This window comes from Marmota flaviventris, chromosome 1 (assembly GCF_047511675.1).
Source record: "Marmota flaviventris isolate mMarFla1 chromosome 1, mMarFla1.hap1, whole genome shotgun sequence".
Classification (NCBI taxonomy): domain Eukaryota; kingdom Metazoa; phylum Chordata; class Mammalia; order Rodentia; family Sciuridae; genus Marmota; species Marmota flaviventris.
Genome location: NC_092498.1, coordinates 149,999,794 through 150,022,388, shown reverse-complemented (window position 1 = coordinate 150,022,388; position 22,595 = coordinate 149,999,794). Strand labels below are relative to the sequence as shown.

The 22,595-nt window shown below is 39.3% G+C and overlaps 1 protein-coding gene across 2 annotated transcripts in view; it reads right to left on the bottom strand.

Annotated features, from left to right (window-relative positions):
• Window positions 1-22,371, bottom strand: part of Specc1l (sperm antigen with calponin homology and coiled-coil domains 1 like) — a 143,303-nt gene extending 120,932 nt beyond the window's left edge. Inside the window, exon 1 of one of the 2 annotated variants that reach the window (XM_027923357.3) lies at window positions 22,246-22,371. The gene's annotated coding sequence lies outside the window, so the exon portion shown is untranslated. Of the gene's footprint in view, window positions 1-20,572; window positions 20,666-22,245 lie in introns of those variants that run through there. The other variant, XM_071617455.1, reaches the window with a different exon arrangement.
• Between the last annotated feature and the right edge of the window lie 224 nt (window positions 22,372-22,595).

The following is a 22,595-nucleotide window of genomic DNA, read 5'->3' as shown; positions in this document are numbered from 1 at the left end:
TTTACTTGCTGCTTTCATTAAATTACATACCATGGCACATAGATGTCAACAAACACTAGTTTCTAGTTCTTTCCCACTGAAAATTACATATCAAGAAATACCAAAAATATATGGTAGAGAGTCCACAAGAATGATAATCAAGAGACTCAGGTCTGGAACAGTCTAACCTTGAGCAAATCACCCTGACTCTATAAGTCTTGTTTATAAAATGAGGAGGATGAGCTGAAAATTAACCTACCTTCCTTTCTTCCTTCTTTCATTTTTTTTTTTTTTGGTTGTTGTATTGGGGATTTAACCCAGGGGCACTATACCACTAGCCTAAATCCCAAACTCTTTTTATTTTTTATTCGAAACCAGTCTCATTGAGCTGTTTAGGGTCATGCTAAATTGCTGAGGCTCGCCTTCAGAGCCTTTGGAACTACAGGCATGCACCACTGGGTCTGGCAGATTCGTATCTTTCTTTCAGAATCCCAAAAATTCTATTTCATGATTTGTACCTTCAGAACCAGGGACCAAAACATTTCAAAGGAAGAAATTGCTTATTAGTTGTGGCTTTTTTATGCCTATCAATATTTTAGTGGACACTAAAAATACACAAAGGGTTTTGACCTAAGCAATCTAAGTACATTTATCTCTTATTTCACAAATTCTATATTTAAAATATAGGGATATCATTAAAATTGTAAATCAAGAACAGATTCCAAACTGGGCCTGGTGGTGGGAATCACAGGGGGGGAGAAGGGTATGTGCCTATAATCCCAGCTCATGGAGAAACCGAAGCAGGAGGACTGCAAGTTCAAGGCCAGCCTGTGTAACTTAGATTCTGTCTCAAAATAAAAAATAAAATGGGCTAGGTATGTAGCTCAGTGGCAAAGTACACCTAAATTCAATTCCCAGTACAACACACACAAAAATAAATAAATAAATAAGGCAGGGGAGAGAGAAAGAACAGATTTAAACACAAAGGAAAATAAATTAGTCAAGGGGAAACTGTAATTCCTGAAGGGAATTACAGGGGAGAGTAACACAATGTTAAAGAAATCAAAACCAACAACCAGTCTGATAAAATCACGTGTCCTACCAAAAAAAAATTTTTTAAAGAAACCCAGTAAAAATGTTTTAATTAAGAAAATCATTGTGCAATGGACTGATCCTAAATTGAATTCTTCAATCTACACAGGTTTTTAATCTTTCTTATCGTGAATTATAGCTCACATTCAGAAAGTGCATTTAAGGTACACATTTTAAAGGTAGACTTTGAATGGGATTCCAATTAGAAGTCAAGGACTAACACTCAGAGGAAAATCTGACCCTTGTCATGTCAAAAAACTGCACATGTACAAGTAGGCATATATTCAAGGTGCCTGAAACAGACAGGAATAAGAAAAGCAAAGATAAGATTACTTCAGGCATGTGGTTCTCTGCTTAGTCTGAATCCATAGGCAAAGTTCAATACTCAAAAACTTCAATGTTTATTAAAATACATAATTTAAAAATATGGATTTTTCTTATTTTTTAAATTTTTAAATTTATTTATTCTAATTTGTTACATATGGCAGCAGATTGCATTTCAAGTCACAGTACACATATAGAGCACAATTTTTCATATCTCTGGTTGTACACAAAGTAGCGTGATTTTTCTTGTTTTTTAAAGACAGCTTTTATTATATATTTCAATGACTCAGGAGGCTGAAGTAAGAGGATTCCAAGTTCAAGGCCAGCATCAGCAAAACTTAGTGAGACCTTCAGTAACTTAGTAAGACCCTGTCTCAAAACAAATAAAGAGCCAGGCACAGCGGCACACACCTGTAATCTTAGCAGCTCGGGAGGCTGAGACAGGAGAATCCTGAGTTCAAAGCCAGCCTTAGCAATGGCAAGGCACTAAGCAACTCAGTGAGACCCTGTCTCTAAATAAAATATAAAATAGAGCTGGGGATGTGGCTCAGTGGTTGAGTGTCCCTGAGTTCAATCCCCAGTACAAAAAAAAATAATAAAAATAAATAAACTTGCTTCCTGAAAATTAAAAATAAATAAATAAAAAGGACTAAGGATGTAGTTCAATGGTAAAACCCCTGGGTTCAATCCCCAGTACCAGAAAATAAAAATTAAAAACTGGGGTATGATTATTATCAACTTAACATTTAATGCATTTAATACCATACTTGAAAATCATGACCCAGGGGCTGGGGCTGGGGCTCCAGTGGTAGAGTGCTCACCAAGCACGTGTGAGGCGCTGGGTTCGATCCTCGCACCACATAAAACTAAATAAATAAAATAAAGATATTGTGTTCAACTACAACTAAATATATGTGTGTGTGTATTAAAAAAAAAAAGAAAAAGAAAATTATGACCAAGTGAGAAAAGATGACCTTTATTTCACATCTACCTCTCCTCTGCTTTCACCTCTAGCCTAGAAAATGAAGAAACTTTTCTACTGTCCTTTCCCTACACCAGGGGTGCACTCCCCTTTAAAAGCCTCAGGGCCATAAAAGAAAGAAAAGGCAACAGCTCTCCCACTTCTTCCCCTTCCCTTCACAGGTCCTCCCTTTCTGCCTGGCCAGGGGGGGAGTGGAGGTGAATCCCCTGGGGAAAGGCTGTGCTCATCACCATTCCCGTGGCCTTTTTAGTCAGCAGCAAGGAGGTGATGGTGAATTGGACCAAAGCTGCCCCAATGAGGGACAGCATCCAAGTCAGACTGCAACGGAGTGAGAGAAAAACTGAGTAGGTAAGAAAGGACAAAGAACACTTCAAAAATTGGGCTTTGTAGCCAATGTGGTGGCACATGCCTGTAAGCCCAGTGGCTCAGGAGGCTAAGACAGGAGGATAGTGAGTTCAAAGCCAGCCTCAGCAATGGTGAGGTGCTTAGCAACTCAGAACCTGTCTCTAAATAAAACACAAAATAGGGCTGGGGATATGGCTCAGTGGTCAAGTGCCCTCAAGTTCAATCCCCAGTACCCCCAAAAAAATTGGGCTTTGTGAAACGGTGAGAGTCAGCCAGTAATGAGGAGGAGGCCAAGACACTACTGATGTTGCTGTTGTGGGAAATACATGGGCAAGCTGCCTGAAGATCACCAGCTGCCGATGAAAAAGGTCCTTGCTGCACAAATGCTATCACATTTGATTCTCATGGTCACTAGGAGCTGGAAAGGAGGAAGACACCGTGTTTAGAGTAAAGAAACCATATTACCTAAAGTCTAAGCTCTTTCCACTAAGCTACAACTACCAATAGATAAGTTGCTAGAAAAAAAAAAAATGAGTTAATTATCAGAAATATCAACTCAAAATGGCTTGGTGATGCATGCCTGTAATCTCAGCTGATCTGGAGGTTGAGGCAGAAGGAACTCAAATTCGAGGCCAGTCTCAGCAACTTAGACTGTCTCAAAATAAAATAAAAAGGACTGAGAGATGCAGCTCAGTGGTAGAGCACTTGCCTAGCTGTGTAAGGCCCTAGGCTCACTTCCGAATACTCAAAGAGAAGAGGGAAGGGAAGCAGAAGGGGAGAAGAAGCCACTAAAACCACTTGTTTTAGCCACAGAAAAGCCCACTTATACTGATTTATGATTTATCTCTGTTATTCTATTATAACATTTAACACAAGGAAGTACTCAGAAACAACCAGAAGCTCCCCGGTTTTTTCAAACTTTGAACCATATTTTTCTTCTTAATGTTTTCCAAAGAATAAAAGAATTAAACTCTTACATCAAGACCTCTCAGATCCATTTCTAGAGATTCCGCTGACTCCCCCACTCCCCCTCTTTTCTGTTTTTTTTTTAATCTCTTTTTAATTCAAGTTGCTGAAAAGGCCGTTAATATACTGATGATACTTAACATTCCAGACAAGTGACAAGGCTCGAAAAGGACAGCCTAAAAGAATTTCTGGCTGCATTACACAAATTATTTTTCCAGATTTAGTCCAAAACAAATTGTTTTCCAAAGTTCAAACTGCCAGAATGCAAGAAATTTTGAGTCTCCTCTGGCCATTCCTTACAAAAGAAAATGTTTATTAAGGACCACTTTAAACCATGGCTTTATGCTCAGACTTTTGGCAGGCAGTTACAAACTTGAACAATATTATACTCATAAAATTAACTAATGGCCATGTTTTAATTAAAAACATCATGATATGGTTGTACATTTACAACAAACTCTGATCCAAAATGAAAATGAAACAATTTCTTCTGCATTTTACAAATAATTCAAATATAACAACATAAAAAATGTCTTTTTAAAAAACTTAAAATTTTAGATTTAGGAATTTGTTTTAACAATGGCACAAAGAAAGTTTTTCTAAACTACGTTAAAAATAGCTTAGTATCACACTTTTTTTCTTTTTGTACCAGGGATTGACCCCAGGGGTGCTTAACCACTGAGCCACATCTTCAGATGTTTTTAATTTTTTAAGACAGACAGGGTGTCACTAAATTGCTGAGGCTGGCTTTGAACTTGTGATCCTCCTGTCTTGGCCTCCTAGCAGGTGGGATTACAAGCATGTACCACCATACCCAGAAAGTGTTAAAATAAATCAGAATTCAAATTCAGTTTAGCAAAAATGTCCAACAAGCATTTTACCAGCTAGGTTTAAAGAAAATGAATTTTTTAAAATGCAAAAGAAAATGAGTAAAAAATGCCATGAAGTTCTTTTCCTTTTTTTTCTACTTTAGAGTATAAAGCAGTGGTTCTCAAGAAGGGAAGGGGTGGGCTGGGGTTGTGGCTCAGAGGTAAAGCGCTCGCCTACAATGCATGAGGCACTGGGTCCAATCCTCAGCACCACATAAAAATATAATATTGTGTCCACCTATAACTAAAAAAATAAATATTAAAAAAAAAAGAAGGGACGGGGTAATTTTGCACCATAAGTAACATTTGGTACAGTCAGTGGACATTTTTGGTTGTCACACCTGGGGAAAGGGGGGACTATTGGCAGTGTGAAAGAGGCCAAGGATGCAGCTAAACATTCTGCAGTAAAGTCCCCCACAAAAAAAGAATTATACAACCTAAAGTAATAGTGTTGGCTGGGCATAACTAAATGGCAGGGGTACGTGCTTAGTATGCTCAAGGCCCTATGTTCAATCTATAGCAGACAGACAGACAAGACAGAAAGCGAGCCAGCCAACCAGCCAAGGCCCAGAAACCTGGAATAAGGTAACTAGTTTAACTGGAGAGAAAGGTTCACCATACCATAGAAAGGGTCTTTTTTGCACAATCTATTGAATTGGGAAAGCCACAGCTTGAGCATCTTACAAAGTAGAAAGCCATGAGAAAATCTATGCACAGGGCCCATGACTCTCTCAGATTCCCAACCTCATTTCCTAGGAAAGGACAGACAGCTAAAGGGTTCTCTTTGACCTCCAGAATGAAATCTGAGAAGGAACCACAGGGCCACATTGCTTATCTGAACCCACTTCTGAAATCGCCAGCTGACCTGGCACACTGACAGACCCAAAGTCAAAATCCACTCACTGTTCTCATGTTTTCTGAAACCTCACCTGCAAGAGGGAAGGAAAAGAAACTAAACCCCAAGGGCTTACTTTATGCTGATCGTTGTCCTGGGGATTCCCTTCACATCATTTCACCCAGTCCTGCATTCAGTCCTCCATCATCCTAGGAGATGGGCTTATTATCAGGCACACTGGAAAAGGGTGAACTGGAAGTTTCCACAACGGGCAAATGCTAGTGCAGTTGTTTGTGCAGGTCTATATTCAAAAGCCACACCTATTCCCCACAGCTCAGTCACTCCAAGTTTTCTTCCACCATCTGAAGGTGTGGCCTGTGCTATGAGACTACAGAGGGCCTTGATACACTGTATTTTCAAAAACATTTGGTTACTGTGAAGACAACTCTTGGTAACTGCAAGAAGTCCCTTACCTGGCAGCAGTCCTCCTCCTTGTACCCACTATCCCTACAACACTATCCTAGACTTTCTGTGTCACAGAAGAGGTCCAGCTGGACAACTACTACAGCCTCTTGATGCTATCCCTGCCTTCAGTCCTTAAGCACCAAAACTATTTATCCACACTCTAAAGCATGTATCCCACCATGCTGTACTCCTGCTGGATAACACCTCATTGCCCAAGGTCAAGCACCTTAGTGAGCACCCAAATCCCTCACACTCTGCCTCCCCTAACTCATTTCCCATTTCACAAAGGCATCACTGCCTACTTTCATTTTTCACCTTTGCTCCTACAGTTCCCTTTTCCTGAAAGTCCCTTACCATTTTCCTGCCAGAGAAATAACTGCTTACATCAAGATTCAGCTCAAATGCCATCTGCTTCCTGACACTTTTCTGGCTCTCTAGACAGTTGGCTCCTCCTCCCTCTCTGGCATACTTCTGCCACAGTACTCCCCTCACTTCATTGTACTCTGTGCAATATTTAGGATATACCCTAAAAAAGCCTTCATTGTCTATCTGAAATTCAAACCTCATTGGACATCCTGTGTTTTACCTGGCAACCCTCAACAGGGAAGAAAAGAATAGCACTGGTAGAGGAGAAGCCAGAAACAACACAGAGTGAGCAAGAAAGATGAGAAGTTTTCGGCCTTAAGCAGTAAGAATATTAAATATTCAGCCCAAATCTCCCTTCTGGACAGCCAGTCCTCTACAATACCATCCATCCTACAATTTCAAAGCCACCCTTTGGGCCTCCTCCAAGCACACTAAGCTCAGAGCAGTAGGTCTGTTTATCTTATCTTAAACCTGTCCCTCTAACTTCTGTATTATTCCCCTAACCACAATGTCCCTCTTTCCTCTTTCAAAGCCAGTCTCAAAGGACAAACCCTCCTTCTCCTCACCATTTTCCATCCCATGCCACCTCAAAGTACAGCTGAAAGGATCTATGTCTCCCAACACCCACAACTGCCCCTGGTCCCCTCTTCTCATGAAACCCCAATACTTGGATCTAACTCTTCTAGCACTGGACAATAGATCCTTAGGTAGCAGTTGGGTGTTGACATTTCCCACAGCCCTCTTTGAGAACACACAGGCCCTGTATAGGAGGCAAGTAGGGCAAGGGCCTTAAAGATATTACTCAATAACTATATGGAAACTATAACCAAACACTTGAAAAACACACAAAATCAAAGCTATGATGTGAAGAACCCAAATTACTGCTGAAAAATACACGCATGTCAGAAGTAAATCCTAGCTCTTATGAGACAGGTAAGTTAATCAACCACTATATAGTTCACTGCCTGTCACAAGACATCCTATAACTGAGTCTAGAACTACTCATTTTTTAGAGGCAGGATGAAGACATCAGGAGGGAAAAATGGGAAATCAGTGGAAATTTCTTCCTACTGAATTCAAAGTGTCATGATCCATACTTCCTTGTTAAAATGCTGAAACACAACCATATAACTTAATTACACTGATTTTACTATTACTAATTTAGGGTAAGCTTTACTATATGTAAGTTTTCCTGTGTGTCTTTACTGGATGAACAATGTATTATTGCAAGTTCAAGCAATGCAGCTCAATTACCTGTCAGAGTTTCAATATAATATAACCAATCAGGTATTAAAACAAAAGAATATGTAAAATAAACATTTATTCCCAATGCTTCATTCTAACTTGACAAAAATAGTATTTCTGAACAATATTATGCTATGTAAGCAACCTTGAATTTCAATAAAACAACAGTAACAGCAGATAGTAAGAACAGACTACCATACAAATTTCACAGCAGTCCACCCTCAATTTATCAGATGGGAACCTTCAAAATCTCTACATTCAAAACCATTTCCTAGACAGGCATCATGGGGCACTCCTGTAGTCTGAGGTGGGAAGTCTTGAGTCCAAGACCAGTAAGGGAAAAAAAAAAACTTTTTTGTAGGTTGAAAACATTATCCCCCCCACCCCACCCCAAAATTACCAAAACCCTACACACATAAACATGCCCCTGGGAGTGTTATGTATTCAATCTGATGTATTGAATAAATGAGTACTTTCACTATTTTAGCTTAAAAACAGCAACTCAAAGAACTTCAAAACACAAAGTCAAGAGTTTCTTCAAAAGAAGACTGGCAGCATTATTCTAAGTCATATCACACAATGTACAGCCTGTGACACAAGGGAGACCTTCCAATAGCAGCAGCCTGCAATGATGGCTGCAAGTACTTATGAATTCACATATCTAGTGAAAAGAACTAATTTACAACTGGGCAGAATTTGCATTCAAATACTAGAACTCTGCTGACTAGTTATGTGGCTCTGGGCCACATATTATTCATCACCAAACTTCAACTCTCTCATCCGTAAGTGAAAGTAAGAAATACTACATAGGATGCTACAAGAACCACATCAAACAATGCAAGTGAACTAACAAGGAAAACCTCAGTGCTTGCACATAAGTCCAATAAACATTCATCTCCTTTCCTCCTTGCTATAACCAGCAAGGCAAGTTTCTCTTTATCCTAAACTTATTTCTTACTACTTCTATGTGCTCCTGGGACTAGCAAAAACTTTCCTCTCCTTTCTACTCCCTGACTTACACAGAGAAGCTTCAGGGATTCTTCCAGGCAACTAAAAAACTCATGACTCCACTCAGTGTGTGCCACCTCTCCCGATCCTCACCACCACAGCTTTGCTTGCTACTGCAGTCTAATGCAATACAACCATTTCTTGCCATCCTTTACCATCTTCACCTGGTCAGCTCCAGGTGTCTATCTATCCCTTTCTATTCCTGTCCACTCCCTCCACCCTGCTTGACTCACTCCACTGGTCTTTGATAATACTTCCCTGACAGTTTTCTCTTTCTGATCCTTTCTGCAGTATTTCAAACTGTCCCTCTTGAACAAGACCTTTTTTGGGGGGGAGGGAGGGTACCAGGGACTGAACTCAAGGGCACTCGACCACTAAACCACATCCCCAGCCCTATTTTGTATTTTATTTAGAGACAGGGTCTCACGGAGTTACTTAGCGCCTCGCTTTTGATGAGGCTGGCTTTGAACTTGCAATCCTCCTGTCTCAGCCTTCTAAGTCACTGGGATTATAGGCATGCACCACTGCACCCAGAGAACTATTGCTTTTTTAAGATGGGATAATGGTACTGTCATTGTGTTTTATTAAAAAGATTCTTGGTTAATTTAATTAGAAAATAAAGGAAGGATCTCTGAAAAATTCTGAAATCCTTGGAAACTAATTTACTTCTAAGAAATCCAGGAGTCAAAGAAGAAATCAAACAGGAAATTAGACAGACATGGTGGCAGGTACCTCTAATCTCAGTGCTCAGAAAGCTAAGGTAGGAGGATGGGTTGAGCTCAGGAGCTTGAGGCCATCCTACGCAACACAGTGAGAACCTTGTACCCAAAAAGACCAATGAGCCAACCAACCAACATTAAACAAATAAACCAACCAGGGGGCACCAGAATGCATTTTGAATGGAATGAAAATGAAAAAAAAATGGCATATCAAAATTTGTGGGAGTATTAAAGCAATATTTAAGGGTAAATTTTAGCACTTATACTATAAAAAGAAATATCTCAAGTATCTCTGTTTTTACTTCAAGAAAAAAGAAAAAGCAATGAAACTCAAAGCAAGCCCAAGAAGGAAATGACCAATAAGTAAAAACTGATGATAGAAAAGGGAAAAGTAGAAATCAATAAAACCACAAGTGGGTTCTTTGAGAAGATAAAAGTGCTAAATCTCTACCCACACTCACCAGAAGAAAAAGACTCATTTACCAGCATTAGGAATTAGAGGAGTGATAACACTACAGATTCTATAGCTATTAAAGGATAATAAGGAGCGACGTGGTGGTGCAGGCCTGTAACACAGCAGCTCTGGAGGCTGAGGAAGGAGGATCACGAGTTCAAAGCCAGCCTCAGCAACATCAGGGTACTAAGCAACTCAATGAGACCCTATTTCTAAGTAAAACACAAAATAGGGTTGGGGATGTGGCTCAGTGGTTGAGTGCCCCTGAATTTAATCCCCAGTCTCAGTCTATTTTGTACTGCTACAAAAGAATACCACACACTAGAAAATTTATAAATAGAAGCTTACTTGGCACATGGTTCTGGAGGCTGGGAAGTCCACAAGTGAGCTGAGGGGTGTGTCTAGCAAGGGCTTTTATGCTGCATCATCCCTTGGTACAAAGTGGAAGGGCAAGACAGTTCAAGAGATCAAGAGGCTGAACTAACAGCATCAAACACTTCTATCAGCACTCATCTATTCATGAGGCTGGAACCCTCCAAGATCCAACACCACCCAGGGGCCTCACCTCCCAATAATGCTGCTTTGAAATCACGATCCTCTTGCCTCAGCCTCCTGAACCGCTGGAATTACAGGCATGCACCATAATGCCCGGCTAATATTCTCTCCCTGACACATTTCGTTTCTTTTTTTTTTTTTTTAAGAGATCATATGTTCAAAGTTTGGTCCCCAGTGTAACAATATTGAGAGGAAGTAGAACCTTTTTTTTTTTTTTAAAGAGAGAGAGAGAGAGAATTTTAATATTTATTTTTTAGTTCTCGGAGGACACAACACCTTTGTTTGTATGTGGTGCTGAGGATCGAACCCGTGCCGCACGCATGCCAGACAAGCGCGCTACCGCTTGAGCCACATCCCTAGCCCCACATTTCGTTTCTTATATGACTAGACTAATAGTTTTTCAAATCTTTTTATTCTGCTTCCTTTTAATTATTAACTCCATCTTTAAATAATTTCTCCTTTTGTTTTACTGTTAAGTGGCCTTTCCTGTAGTTTCCAATCTTTTATTCCTCTGTTCCATTCAAGACCTCATCAGAATGGTCTTTACTATGGATACCTCTACCAACATCTTGATCATGACCATTTAAGTAATCCCTAAAACTTCGGCTCTCCCTACTGCTCTTGTCATCTTCTTCATCTCCATCAGAATTTCCCCCAGTGCTTCATTCATAGGAATCTAGGCTTTCTGTAGCCTATTCTCCAAATTCTTTTAATCTCTACTCATTACCAGTTCCAAAACTGCTTCCACATTTTCAGGTATTTGTAATAGCAACAATATCACTTCTGTTCTATCAAATTCTATCAAATTTCTGTCTTAAATCTGTTTTATGCTGCTCTGACAGAACACTTAGACTGGATTATGTATAAACTAAAGAAATGTATTTCGCACATGGCTATGGAGGATGGGAAGTCCAAGATCAAGGGGCCAAATCCAACAAAGGCCTTTGTGCTGCATCAACCCATCGTGGAAGGTGGAAAAGCAAGAAGATTGGGAAAGAGCAAGAGCTTATACTCACATCCTCAAGCCCTTTTATAATTGGCATTATCCATTTGTGAGAGTGATGCTCTCAGGACCCAAATGCCACCCAAAATCCTCACTTCCCAACATTGTTACATTGGGAATTAAGTTTCCAAGGCAGGGTTCTTGGGGGACACATTCAAACTATATAGCAAACTTGCAGAAAAATGAAAAGAATAATTTCCAGATTATTTTATAACATTATCATTACTCTGCTACCAAAATCTGATAGACAATACAAACTACAAATCAACATCTCAAATGAAAATAAATGCAAAAAATTCTAAACAAAAATATAGCAAATGGGAGGCTGAGGGTGTAGATCAGTGGCAGAATGCCTGCCTATCAACTACAAAGTCCTGGGTTTCCATCACATTGCAAATAAAAATAATAATAAAAATACATATAGAGAGAATGAGCACACACACACATGCATACATAAACAAGCTGACTCCAACAATCTAGAAAAAGGATAATACTTCAAGAGCAAGTAATGTCTATCCCATGAAACAAGTCTAAAAGAAATCTAGCTCACTATATTCCAAACTAAAAAAGAAAAGCTATATGATTGTCTCTATAGAAACAGAAACAGCACTAAATAAAATTTAACATCATTGCTGATTTTAAAAAAACACATAAATTGGAGCTCAGTGGCAGAGCATTTGCCTAGCACTTGTGAAGTATTGGGTTTAATCCTTAGCACCACATAAAAATAAAGAAAGGCATGCTGTCCATCTACAACCATAAAAATAAAAGAACATAAATCAATAGAAGGGAATCTCCTCAACTTGATAAACAGTATCTAGGAAACATCCATAGCTAATATCATCCTGAATGGCATAAAATGAAATTTTTCCGGTTGGTCGCAGTAGCATAAGCCTGTAATCCCAGTGGCTTGGGAGGCTGAGACAGGAGGAGGTTCAAAATCAGTCTCAGCATCTTAGCAAGAGACCTTGTCTCTAAATAAAAATATTTTTAAAAGGGCTGGGGATGTGGCTCAATGGTTAAGTGCCCCTGGGTTCAATCCCCAGTACCAAAAGAAAAGCAGAAAAAAATATAAAGCATCTAAAATAGGGATTAAGAAGTAAAACTGTCTTTATTAACAAACAACACTGACAGAATGTGCAATGGAATCTGCTACTAAAACTAATAATTACAGCATGGTTTCAGAATACAATATTGGTATACAAAAAATCAACTGTGTTTCTAAATATTAGCAAAGAAAATTGGAGATTGAAATTTTTAAAAATCCTCTTCTCATTAACATCAAAACACATAAAATACTAAGGATAAATCTGACCCTAAAAAAGTAAAAGATATGGACAGGCACAGTAGCACACATTTGTAATCCTAGCAACTCAAGAGACTAATGCAGGAGGATCACAAGTTGGAGGCCAGACTGGGTAACTTAGCAAGAAATAACCTGTTTCAAAAATAAAAATTAAAAAAGGACTGGGGATACAGCTCAGAGGTAGACTTCCAGGCACCCACCTCCAGTACCTACCTCCCCCCAAAAATCTGTACACACTGAAAACTACAAAATAATACAGAGGAAAATTAAGAAACTAAATAACCTGAAAAACAGACTATGTTCATGGGCCAATATATCAAATATTGTTAAGAAGTCAATTCTCCCCAAATTATCTATATATTCAACATAATTTCAATTAAAATTCTAGTAGACTTTTTGGTAGAACATGGACATTTTGATTCTAAAAGCCAGTGGTAGAATGTATATTTAGCATGCATGAGCCTTGGGTTCAATTTCCAGCACCACAAAAATAATAAAAGAAAATCGCAAAACTTAAAAGGTCTAGTATTGATCACTGGTGCTTAATCACATTATTCTCATGTATATTCATGAGATTTTCCATTGTAAAAAAAATTTTTGACCCACTTGAATCAAAGTGTGGAATATGATATGTCAAGAAATTTGTAATGTTTTGAACAACCAACAATAAAAAATTTAAAAAAAAATAAAAAAAATCTTAAAGATATTTGAAAATTTTAAATAAATTCAGATTTAAAAATTAAAAAAAAAATTTTTTTTTAATAAATACTAAGATGAGATCAGGCACACACATAAATACAAAATATTCTTCCCTTAAATTTTTCATTACATCACAAAAATTGATTCCTATTTCATGCTTCCTTAAGTGTGACCCAGGGACCTGGGTTCCCACGCCCTCTAACCAATCCTCTGTTTTCTGTTCCTCTACGATCTATAACAGGAGTCAGCAAGCCACAGGCCAAATTTGGACCATCACTTATTCTGGACAGTTCATAAACTAAGATTATGTTTTGTACTATTGAGTGGTAGGGGGGAAAATCATGAGAATACTTCATGACATGAAAAAAATTATATAAAATTAGACAATTTGTTGAAATTCAGTCACATTCATTTACCTATTATCTGTGGCTATTTTTGAGCTACAGTGACAAAGTTGATTAGTTGCAAAAGAGACATAGGCCTGAAATAACTAAAAAAAAAGTTACTATCTGGTTCTTTATGAAAATGGTGGTTGATCCCTACTTTATCATATACCTTCCCTTCCCTCAGCTAACCGTTCCCTCAACTCTGGAATACTCATTATTATCTCACCATTGTTCAAGTCCAAGCTACTCCTAAAACCTCCTAATTCCCTTCCTCCCCCTTTCCAAACCTCACCTATAATCAGTAGCTTATGTGAAAAGTAGGTAAGCAAAACAATATTTATTACTCAGTCTACTGAGGCCTTGAAGACGCCTATTCTTAGATACAAGAAGGGGTCGATGGCCTCCTATTCATTTCTAATATTTCAAAGCAGGCTGGCAGGCTTAGCAGTTGGGAAGGAGAAAGCACACCATATAGACACAGCACTGAGAAAATTCCTTAAGTAAACCCTCAGAGTAATGTGTTAGCACCCCTGTCTACAATGCCATCAGTTACATTTACTACCAATAAAGTCAAAACTAGAAGAATGCATCTCCAGATACCAAGACAGCATTAATTCAGAAAAAAAAAATAAGGAAGAAAAAGATGATTAGGAGCTGAAGGAAAAGAAGAAAACCTGTCACTCCAACAATTCAGATTTGTCCCAATGTGTGGTTCATGGAAAACTGCAGAGACACTAGCAAGTAAGGGACCAATCCCATCACAGGAAGGCCAAGGCAGAAACAGCCCATTAAGAAGGGGCAATGCAGAGTTTCAATAGAAGCCTCTCCAGGTGTCTGAAAGTTCCTAGAGTTGGCACACAAAACAAGATGGCCAATCTGCCAAGCCTAAAACTCAGGGATCATTAACCATCCCCGCATGCCATTTGGAAGTGAATAATAACGTAGTATAAAACCTAAAATGCACCTCTGTAACTGAAGTTATATATAGGAAACCCTAAGCTTTTGAGGATACATGGTTTTTTCGTCTCTCCAATTTAAAAAGGCAACTGAGAGAGGAAGTGGATTTTTGAAGTGAGAAGATACCCCCAAAAGTCAGGATTTGATCTTGTTGTCCATGAGTTCCTAGGGAGAAGCTAGATTTGTGAAAGAAAAACTGTATTCAAAACCTATCTCTCTGAAGCCATGAGGAAGTGTAGGCTGACCATAAGTCCACTATGTCCTCAGAGTATATATAGCAGGCTGCTCTAAGAGAATTAGTCCTGAGCTGAAATAAATCATTTGACTTACACTATCTGGATCAAGGCAGACAGGGTTCTAGACAGACTGTGTTCCTCAGAGGATCTGAAGAGGTACCGTGTGCAATTCCAGAACAAGACTGCAAGGAGAGACTCTAATAAACCAGCTTGGTTTACTATCATTTTCTTGTTTTTACAAAATAGAAGAAATAGAATATTTCAAATGTAAGAAAAATGAACCAATTTTTAGAAGTATCTTTTCAATAACAAGATATTTTTAATATACATTAAAATGATTAATATATAATTTATATATTTATATATAATATTATAATATATTAATACATATATGTTATAGTCACAATACCTTTATTTTATTTGTTTTTATTTTTACGTGCTGCTGAGGATCGAACCCAGTGCCTCACACATGCTAGGCAGGCGTTCTACCACTGAGTCACAATCCCAGCCCCAACAAGATATTTCAACATAGTAAAAAACACACCTCTACATGGCTTAAAGGAAAGAAGGCATGAAACTAATTAGAGAAGAAGTCAGTCAAGGAAAGCTGTAGAGGGAGGAAGCAAAGAAAAAGGAGCAAAGGAGGTAACTGGACTTTGATAGGATCAAGATTAATCTGTCATTTACCTTAGGGGACCCCACAGCTTTTGCTACTAGGTGGTAACTCTGGAGAGCAGCCCTTCAATTCCTGGGCAGTTTTCAATACTGAGAATAAACAACTGCACAACTTTAAGGTACCATCTACCACAGAACCTTCCAAAGCAACAAAAACAAACCCACTCCTGTTTCCCTGTGAAAGCTCTTCAAACATTTGAATTCACAAAAGAGCTTGTCTTCTGCTTTCCAAAGTAAATAGCAGTAGTTCCTCCAAACAGAGGATAAGTACAGCCTGCTTGAAAGGCAGTGTGTTAAGGTAAAAAGGACATAGAATTTTTAGTCAGAAACCTAGGCTCAAGTCCAAACTTGGTCACTTGTTAGTTCTATATTCTTAACCTCTTTTTCTCACTTACAGAATAAGAAAAATAAGAGTTATGCTAACTACCTCAAGATTTGTTGCAAGATGACCACACTTAATGAAAAGTACACATGAAATGTATGCTTTTTCCTACGCTGCTATAGATATTCATTAGATCTTTTAGTATTGTCAACATAAACTTTCCAAACCTTATGAATTAAATTAGTTTTATAAATAAAGTTTGGGAACCCAACGCACCTAAGTCTTATGTGAAAATTACTGAGTTTGGAAAAGGAGCATCAGAAGCAAAGACAAGAAAGGCACTAGTAAAAATCCTAGTGTGGCTAGACAGCATCTTAGTGGACATTAATATTCCACACTAGACCTTCAGAAATACTATTTGAACATATACTCGCAAGTTGCATTTTTGGCTTTGATTCTTAATTTAAAAACAAGTGAAGTTGTTCCTCGCTGAAATGCCAAAAAACTTGTCTTGCAAAATATTATTTCATTCATTATAACAATGGTCTTTTTTTTTAGAAGCAAAGTATTTTTCTTCTTTATTCTGTCTTCCCTAGGTCATATGTATAATAGAAAAACTTGAAATTGTCTTAATCTCTTAAACCTTCACTGTCCAAACACTTCAAAACTTAAAAAAAAAAAAAAAAGGTGTACAAGCGTAGGTATACAAGAGGAAGCAATTTGTATCACATGCACATTCCTTTCAAAGCTGGAAGCAAAGATGATGCCCACTTGGTTTTTGGATGATAAAACAAACATTAGAGACAAAGTTCCCTCCTTCAGGAAACAAGATTTGAATCAGTCAACTAAACACAGTTAAATGAACTTTGAGGAGCTGGGGTTGTAGCTCAGTGGTAGAGTGCTTGCCTAGCATATGTGAGGCACTGGGTTTGATTCTCAGCACCGCATATAAATAAATGAACAAAATAAAAGGCCCATCAACATCTAAAAAAAAAAAATGAACTTTGAAGGTTGATGTGCACAACTAGTAGGTATCTCAAGGTAGGCAAGTGGGCAATTATAACTGGAGTGAAAATTTCCTTAAGGGCAGGGACTAAGTGGTCATCCACTTCCTGTATAACAATCAGATTCAACAACTTTACATCAAGTCACTTATTCTGCAACATACGATGATGTCACCGTCCATTGGTGGTAGCAGACGAGACACATTGAGCGAAATCCTAGATGTACAGGGTGCAAGAGGAGTCTTCAGGAGGCTAGAGTAGCCAGAAAACATTCCAGGCAAGGTCATATTTAATTGAGTTTTGAAGGTGATGATCCAATGAGTGAAAACACATTCCAGCAGAGGGAGGCAAAGAGACTGGAGAGATATCAAGAGACCAAGAGTTGTTCACATCTGAATAAAGTACATAAACAGAGGGAAGAGGAAGAAAGTAAGCTGGGGGCAAAATCCAGTGATGAAGTGTTCTCCATACCAAGCTGAGGCCTTATTATGAATGTAGTAGGAGCAGGAGAAAGTTTTCAAATGGAAGAATAACCGAACAAATCAATAGTCTGGAAAGACAGGTATGAGCCAAACTGGATTTAACCAAAAAAAAAAAAAAAAAGAACTATAAGGAAGAGATGAGAAAAGGTCAAGAAAAACAATGTTAAAAGATCTTCATTCGGGCTGGGATTGTGGCTCAGCGGTAGAGCACTTGCCTACCAAGTAGCGGGACCCGGGTTTGATCCTCAGCATCACATAAAAATAAAGGCATTGTGTTATGTCCATCTACACCTAAAAATAAAATATTTAAAAAAAAAAAAAAGATCTTCATTCACTTCTCTCATGGTTAGGAGTTATCTTTACAATGTTACCAAATTATCCTTTGAATATGGAGAACTTAGATGGTTAAAAGCAGTCAGTCCTCAGAATACAAAAATCAGTGTAATGAAGAATTTGAGATTATATTATTCATTTTAATTCAAGACATATTCAATGTACCTTTCGAATACATTCTATTCTATTCCATTGCAGGTTTTTTGTTTTTTTTTTAAAGAATATGTCTCTCTAACTCTAAATCTTATTTGGGATTAAGAGCAGACAGCCATGAATTTTAAAGATTTCACAAACACAGAGATCATCTGTTACATTCACTTTAGAACAGATCTCTCCCCCTCAGTATTCCCTCCACAACCAAAAATTTTCAACCACCTCCCAACCCCCCCTACCCCACAACCCCACCCAAGGCACAGTGAGAGGTTAATTTAGGAAAGTAGATATGGAGAATGGAGGCAATCTCAAGAGAGAGACCTTTGAAGGTAAAAATAAGGAATACACATATCAGGGAGAATGTGGGCTATCTCCAGAGGGAGACAACCTGCCCAAAATACTTTAAGAATTTTTTTTTTTTTAAATCTTTCATTGGCAATGCTGAAGATCAAACCCTGAGCCTTAGGCATACTAGACTAGTGCTCTACCACTGAGCAACACCCCAACCCAAGCCTAATTTCTTTTTTCCTTATTTCTTCCTCCTGCCTTAGCTTCCCAAATTGCTAGGATTACAAGCATGCGCCACAGTGCCTGGCCCAAGCCTAATTTTTTTATGGTCATATTGTTTCAGAGCAAAAGACTGATTTCTGAACGCGGTGCCGGGGTGGTGGCACACACCTGTAATTCTACTGATTCAGGAGGCTGAGGCAGGAAAATCGCAAGTTCAAAACCAGTCTCTGCAATTTAATGAGGCCCTCACAATTTAGAGAAAGCCTGTCTCAAAATAAAAAACAAAAAAGGACTGGGGATGTGGTTCAATAGTTAAGTGCCCCTGGATTGAATCCCTGATACAAAAAAAAAAAAAAAGAATGGAGAAACCCCATGGAACTTCATGCCATGCAGCTAGTCTATTCACTGCTAACAATTCCAACCATCAGGAATTTCCCTACCTAAGCTTTTTTGTTGGCACACCCGGGAGGTGGGCAGGGAGGATGTGACATTTATCCAGTAGGATAGGACTAGAATGATCAAAACAGGAACATCTTTAATGCTGGGCAATTTTAATATCATCTGTGGACTGTGACAAATGATCACCTTTTTTTTTTTTTTTTTTTTTGTAATACAGTTGAACCCAAGGGAGTTTTACCACAGGGCACACTCCACCACTGAGTTACATCCCCAGTCTTTTATCCTTTTCACTGAGTCAGGGTCTAGCTAAGTTGCTGAGGGTCTTTGCTAAACTGCCCAGACAGGCCTCGAACGTGCAACCCAACTGCCCCAGCCTCCCATCTCAGCTTCCCAAATCACTGGGATTATAGGCATGCGCTACTGCACCAGGCCTCATATATACATTTTAAAAAGAAAAAATATATATATTTGAATCTTACCAGCAATAACCTCAAGAAATATTTTCCTAAACTGTCCAACAGTAGCAGAACAACAGATTCTAGGTATTCTTTTATTTCTTTGGGGTTCTTGCTTGCTTTAGGCTCTTTATTTCTAAAAAAAAATCACAATAACCCATTCTGTATTTGCCGTTTTCAATTACCATAATTACTATTTAGTATAATATCTTTCCAGAAAAGATGCTTAATTTTATTTATTTATTTATTTATTTATTTATTTATTTAGGAATGGGATCTCGCTCATTGCTCAGGTTGGCCTCAAACTCTCAGATGAAAGCAATTCTCCCACTTCAGCCTTCAGAGTAGCTGGGTCTTTAAGCAAACACCAACTTTCCCAGGTGGGTGCTCAATTTTTTTTTTTTTTTTTAAGTTGTCAATGGACCTTTATTTTTTTATTTTTATGTGGTGCTGAGAATCAAACCCAGTGCTCCACACATGCTAGGCAAGTGCTCTACCAGAGCCACAATCCCAGGCCTGGATGTTCAATTTTAACACCAAGAAACCAGGTCTTTTTTTTTTTTTTTTTCCTTATTCTTTTTTGAAATGAGTCTTTTGAGTAATCAGCTTTATGAAAAATTCCTAATGGTTCTTTCCCTTCATACACTAAGGGTCTCTCAACATTCCACTCAAGGAGTCTAACTCCAGAGTCTCTTAGATTCATTCTCATCTACTTTACATAACTTGTAACCAGCTCCTCACCTCACATCTTTGTGGAATGGGTTAGAAGACCCAGTTCTATCCCTGGCTGAAGATGACTCTGTAGACAAGGACCAGGTTAATGTTAAAACTGGCGCTTCAGACTCCTTTCTTTTTCTGCCTAACCTTACAGATAGGGAGATGAAGGTCCAGGAAGGAAAGTTTCTTGCCCAAAGTCATAAAACCAAGAAGAGAATCTCTCCAATCTCCTGACACTGTCATTGTTTCTTTACTGAACTGAGCAGTCTGCGTATCTAACACCACGAGCAAGTTAGACATATGATTTAAATATGTAGATGGTTGGTTACATGCAAATCTTTTATTTTTTTTGCATGGCAAATCTTATGCATTAAGAAAAGCCAACACTGACAGTAATTTTGAACCCACACAATACTTTCAAATGAGTCATCTGATCAAATGTACAGTGTCCAGTCAGTTATAAAGAGAACCTTTGCTCCAGAGAAATCATGTGTCAAGACAAAACACTGAAAATAAACATTCTAAAAGTTCAAATTTGAATTGGAAATTCTGATACAAACTTCACCTTAGTTATAACCACTAGGATTACTCATCATTCACTATGATACTGTAACTTGACACTCAAATTATCCAAACTGTTACTAAGGCACACAGTGATAAAGCTTTTCTATGGCACAATAAAAAAAATTTTTTTTTCATTGAAAATGAATGTCAAGGAAATCCCTCCATACCTGGGATATACACAGGCAGGCACTATGCAAGCATTCTCCAGCTATCTCAAGCTCCTGAGTCTTAAGAAACTCTGCTTTGTGTACACTCTAAATCAAAAGAGAAAAGGACACATTTCTATGGAAATAATTATTGGCTCAGCCATTTCTTTATAGAAAAAAAATTTACCCAAATCAATAGTCTACTTGTTCTTTCATTATATCCCTTTCTGTATTGGTTTGGCTACTTTATAACATACATATATTACTTTTATATCTTGTTTTTAATTTTTTCTTTAAATGACAATCATCCCTCAGTATCCACAGGGGATTGGTTGGAGGATCCCTGTGAAAACCAAAATTTGTGGATGCTCAAGTCACTTACATAAAATGGCCAAATATATGCATACAACCTACCCACATCCTCCAGTATACTTTAAATCACCTTTAGATTACTTATACTAATTAATACAACAAAAATGCTACATAAGTAGTTGTTTCAGTATACAGTTTAAGCAACAACAAGAAAAAAATTTGTACATGTTCAGTACAGATGAAATATTTTTTTCAAAAATTTTCCATTCCTGATTTGTTGAAGGAATGACTGAATAGTCTCTTTGGTGTCTCCTACACTGGCAAAATTAGTCACATCTCAAGTCTTTAGAAATGACTGCTAGTCTGTGAAGCCTGTAACTCTAATTTTATCTCAAGATTCATCCTCCTTAGTGATAGCAAATGTTGCTGAATTCTGCAACATTTAAAGGTTCCTGTATTTGTTGTAAACAAGAAACATTACCAATGCTTGAGATACTCTTTTCAACAAAATCATTTTTCCCCTGTACTCAAACTAGGCAGCGAACTTATGGAAATTTTACCTGGCTCCTCTTATACTATAAGATAAATTATCAAGGACATAAACAAATAAAGGTTTCCTGTATTTGAATGATCACAGGAATTCTAGTTTGACCTGTGAACAGGCTAAACCTACCTGGAAACTGACTGGTTTCCTAGTCATCTCCAGGGTAGCTGCCCAAGAGTGAATTATGATGTTTCAAACTTATCCACTTAACTAAGACAATTAACCATCTTGCTAGAAATGCAAATTTTACTCAGCAATACACTGGATTATTCATGTCTGATCCGACGCAATTAACCAAGTCTCAAGAATAAAAGACATTCAGCCAGTATGGAGCTGACCTCCCAGCCGAAGGGGACACCGCCCCAACAGAACCAACGCCCGCAGCAGGCCTGGGGTTCGAGGCTCCCAGCCCTTGCTCCCCGCGCTGGGTCTTCAGGATCCTGAAACAATGCTATCCCAGCCCAAGATAAGGTGCCAGGGTGACCAGACAGTGATTCCAGTATATCCTGGAGCATGCACAGAGCAAAGAGCGAGAACAGCACCCATCCTCTCGTCTCAGAGGCGACGCGCTCCGAGGACCCAAAACCAGCTGAGACCCCACACCAGCCAGGACGCCCTAAGGACCCGAGGGTCCACGGCACCGGATGCGGGTCAGGTCAGTAGCAGGGAAGGGGACCGCGCAGGCGCGCGACGGGTTGGGGGGCCCACGAGGGGGACGGCGCAGGCGCGAGGCCCGCCGGGGTCTGCGGGGCCGCCTGGGCCAGGCCGCGCGGGTGGCTTTGAGCTCTGGGACTGACCCGCCGGCGCACGCTGTGAGGGGACCTGTCCTGGCTCTTACCGCGCGGCACCGCCTTACTCGCTCCCTCGCTCCGGGCTGGGGCCGGGCTGCGAGCTCGCCCGGTGGCGCGGACCCTGATCCGTTGAGTCCGGCCTCAGGGCAGCAGCCAACCCCGCGGCGCCGCTCGCCCGGCCCGCCCTCGGCCCGCCCCTTCTCCGCCCCTCACGGCTACCACCGCGGCCTGCGCAGACGCTGTACTGATCCCGTCCACGCCCCACCACCGCGCAGGCGCCGTTGCCCCGCCCACTCTCATCCATCTCATCCCTAGGTAGCGCAGGCGCACTGCCGGTCGGCCATCATAAAATTAGCTGCCGTTCCCTTACCTACTCGTCAACTCTCAAACTGGGTAT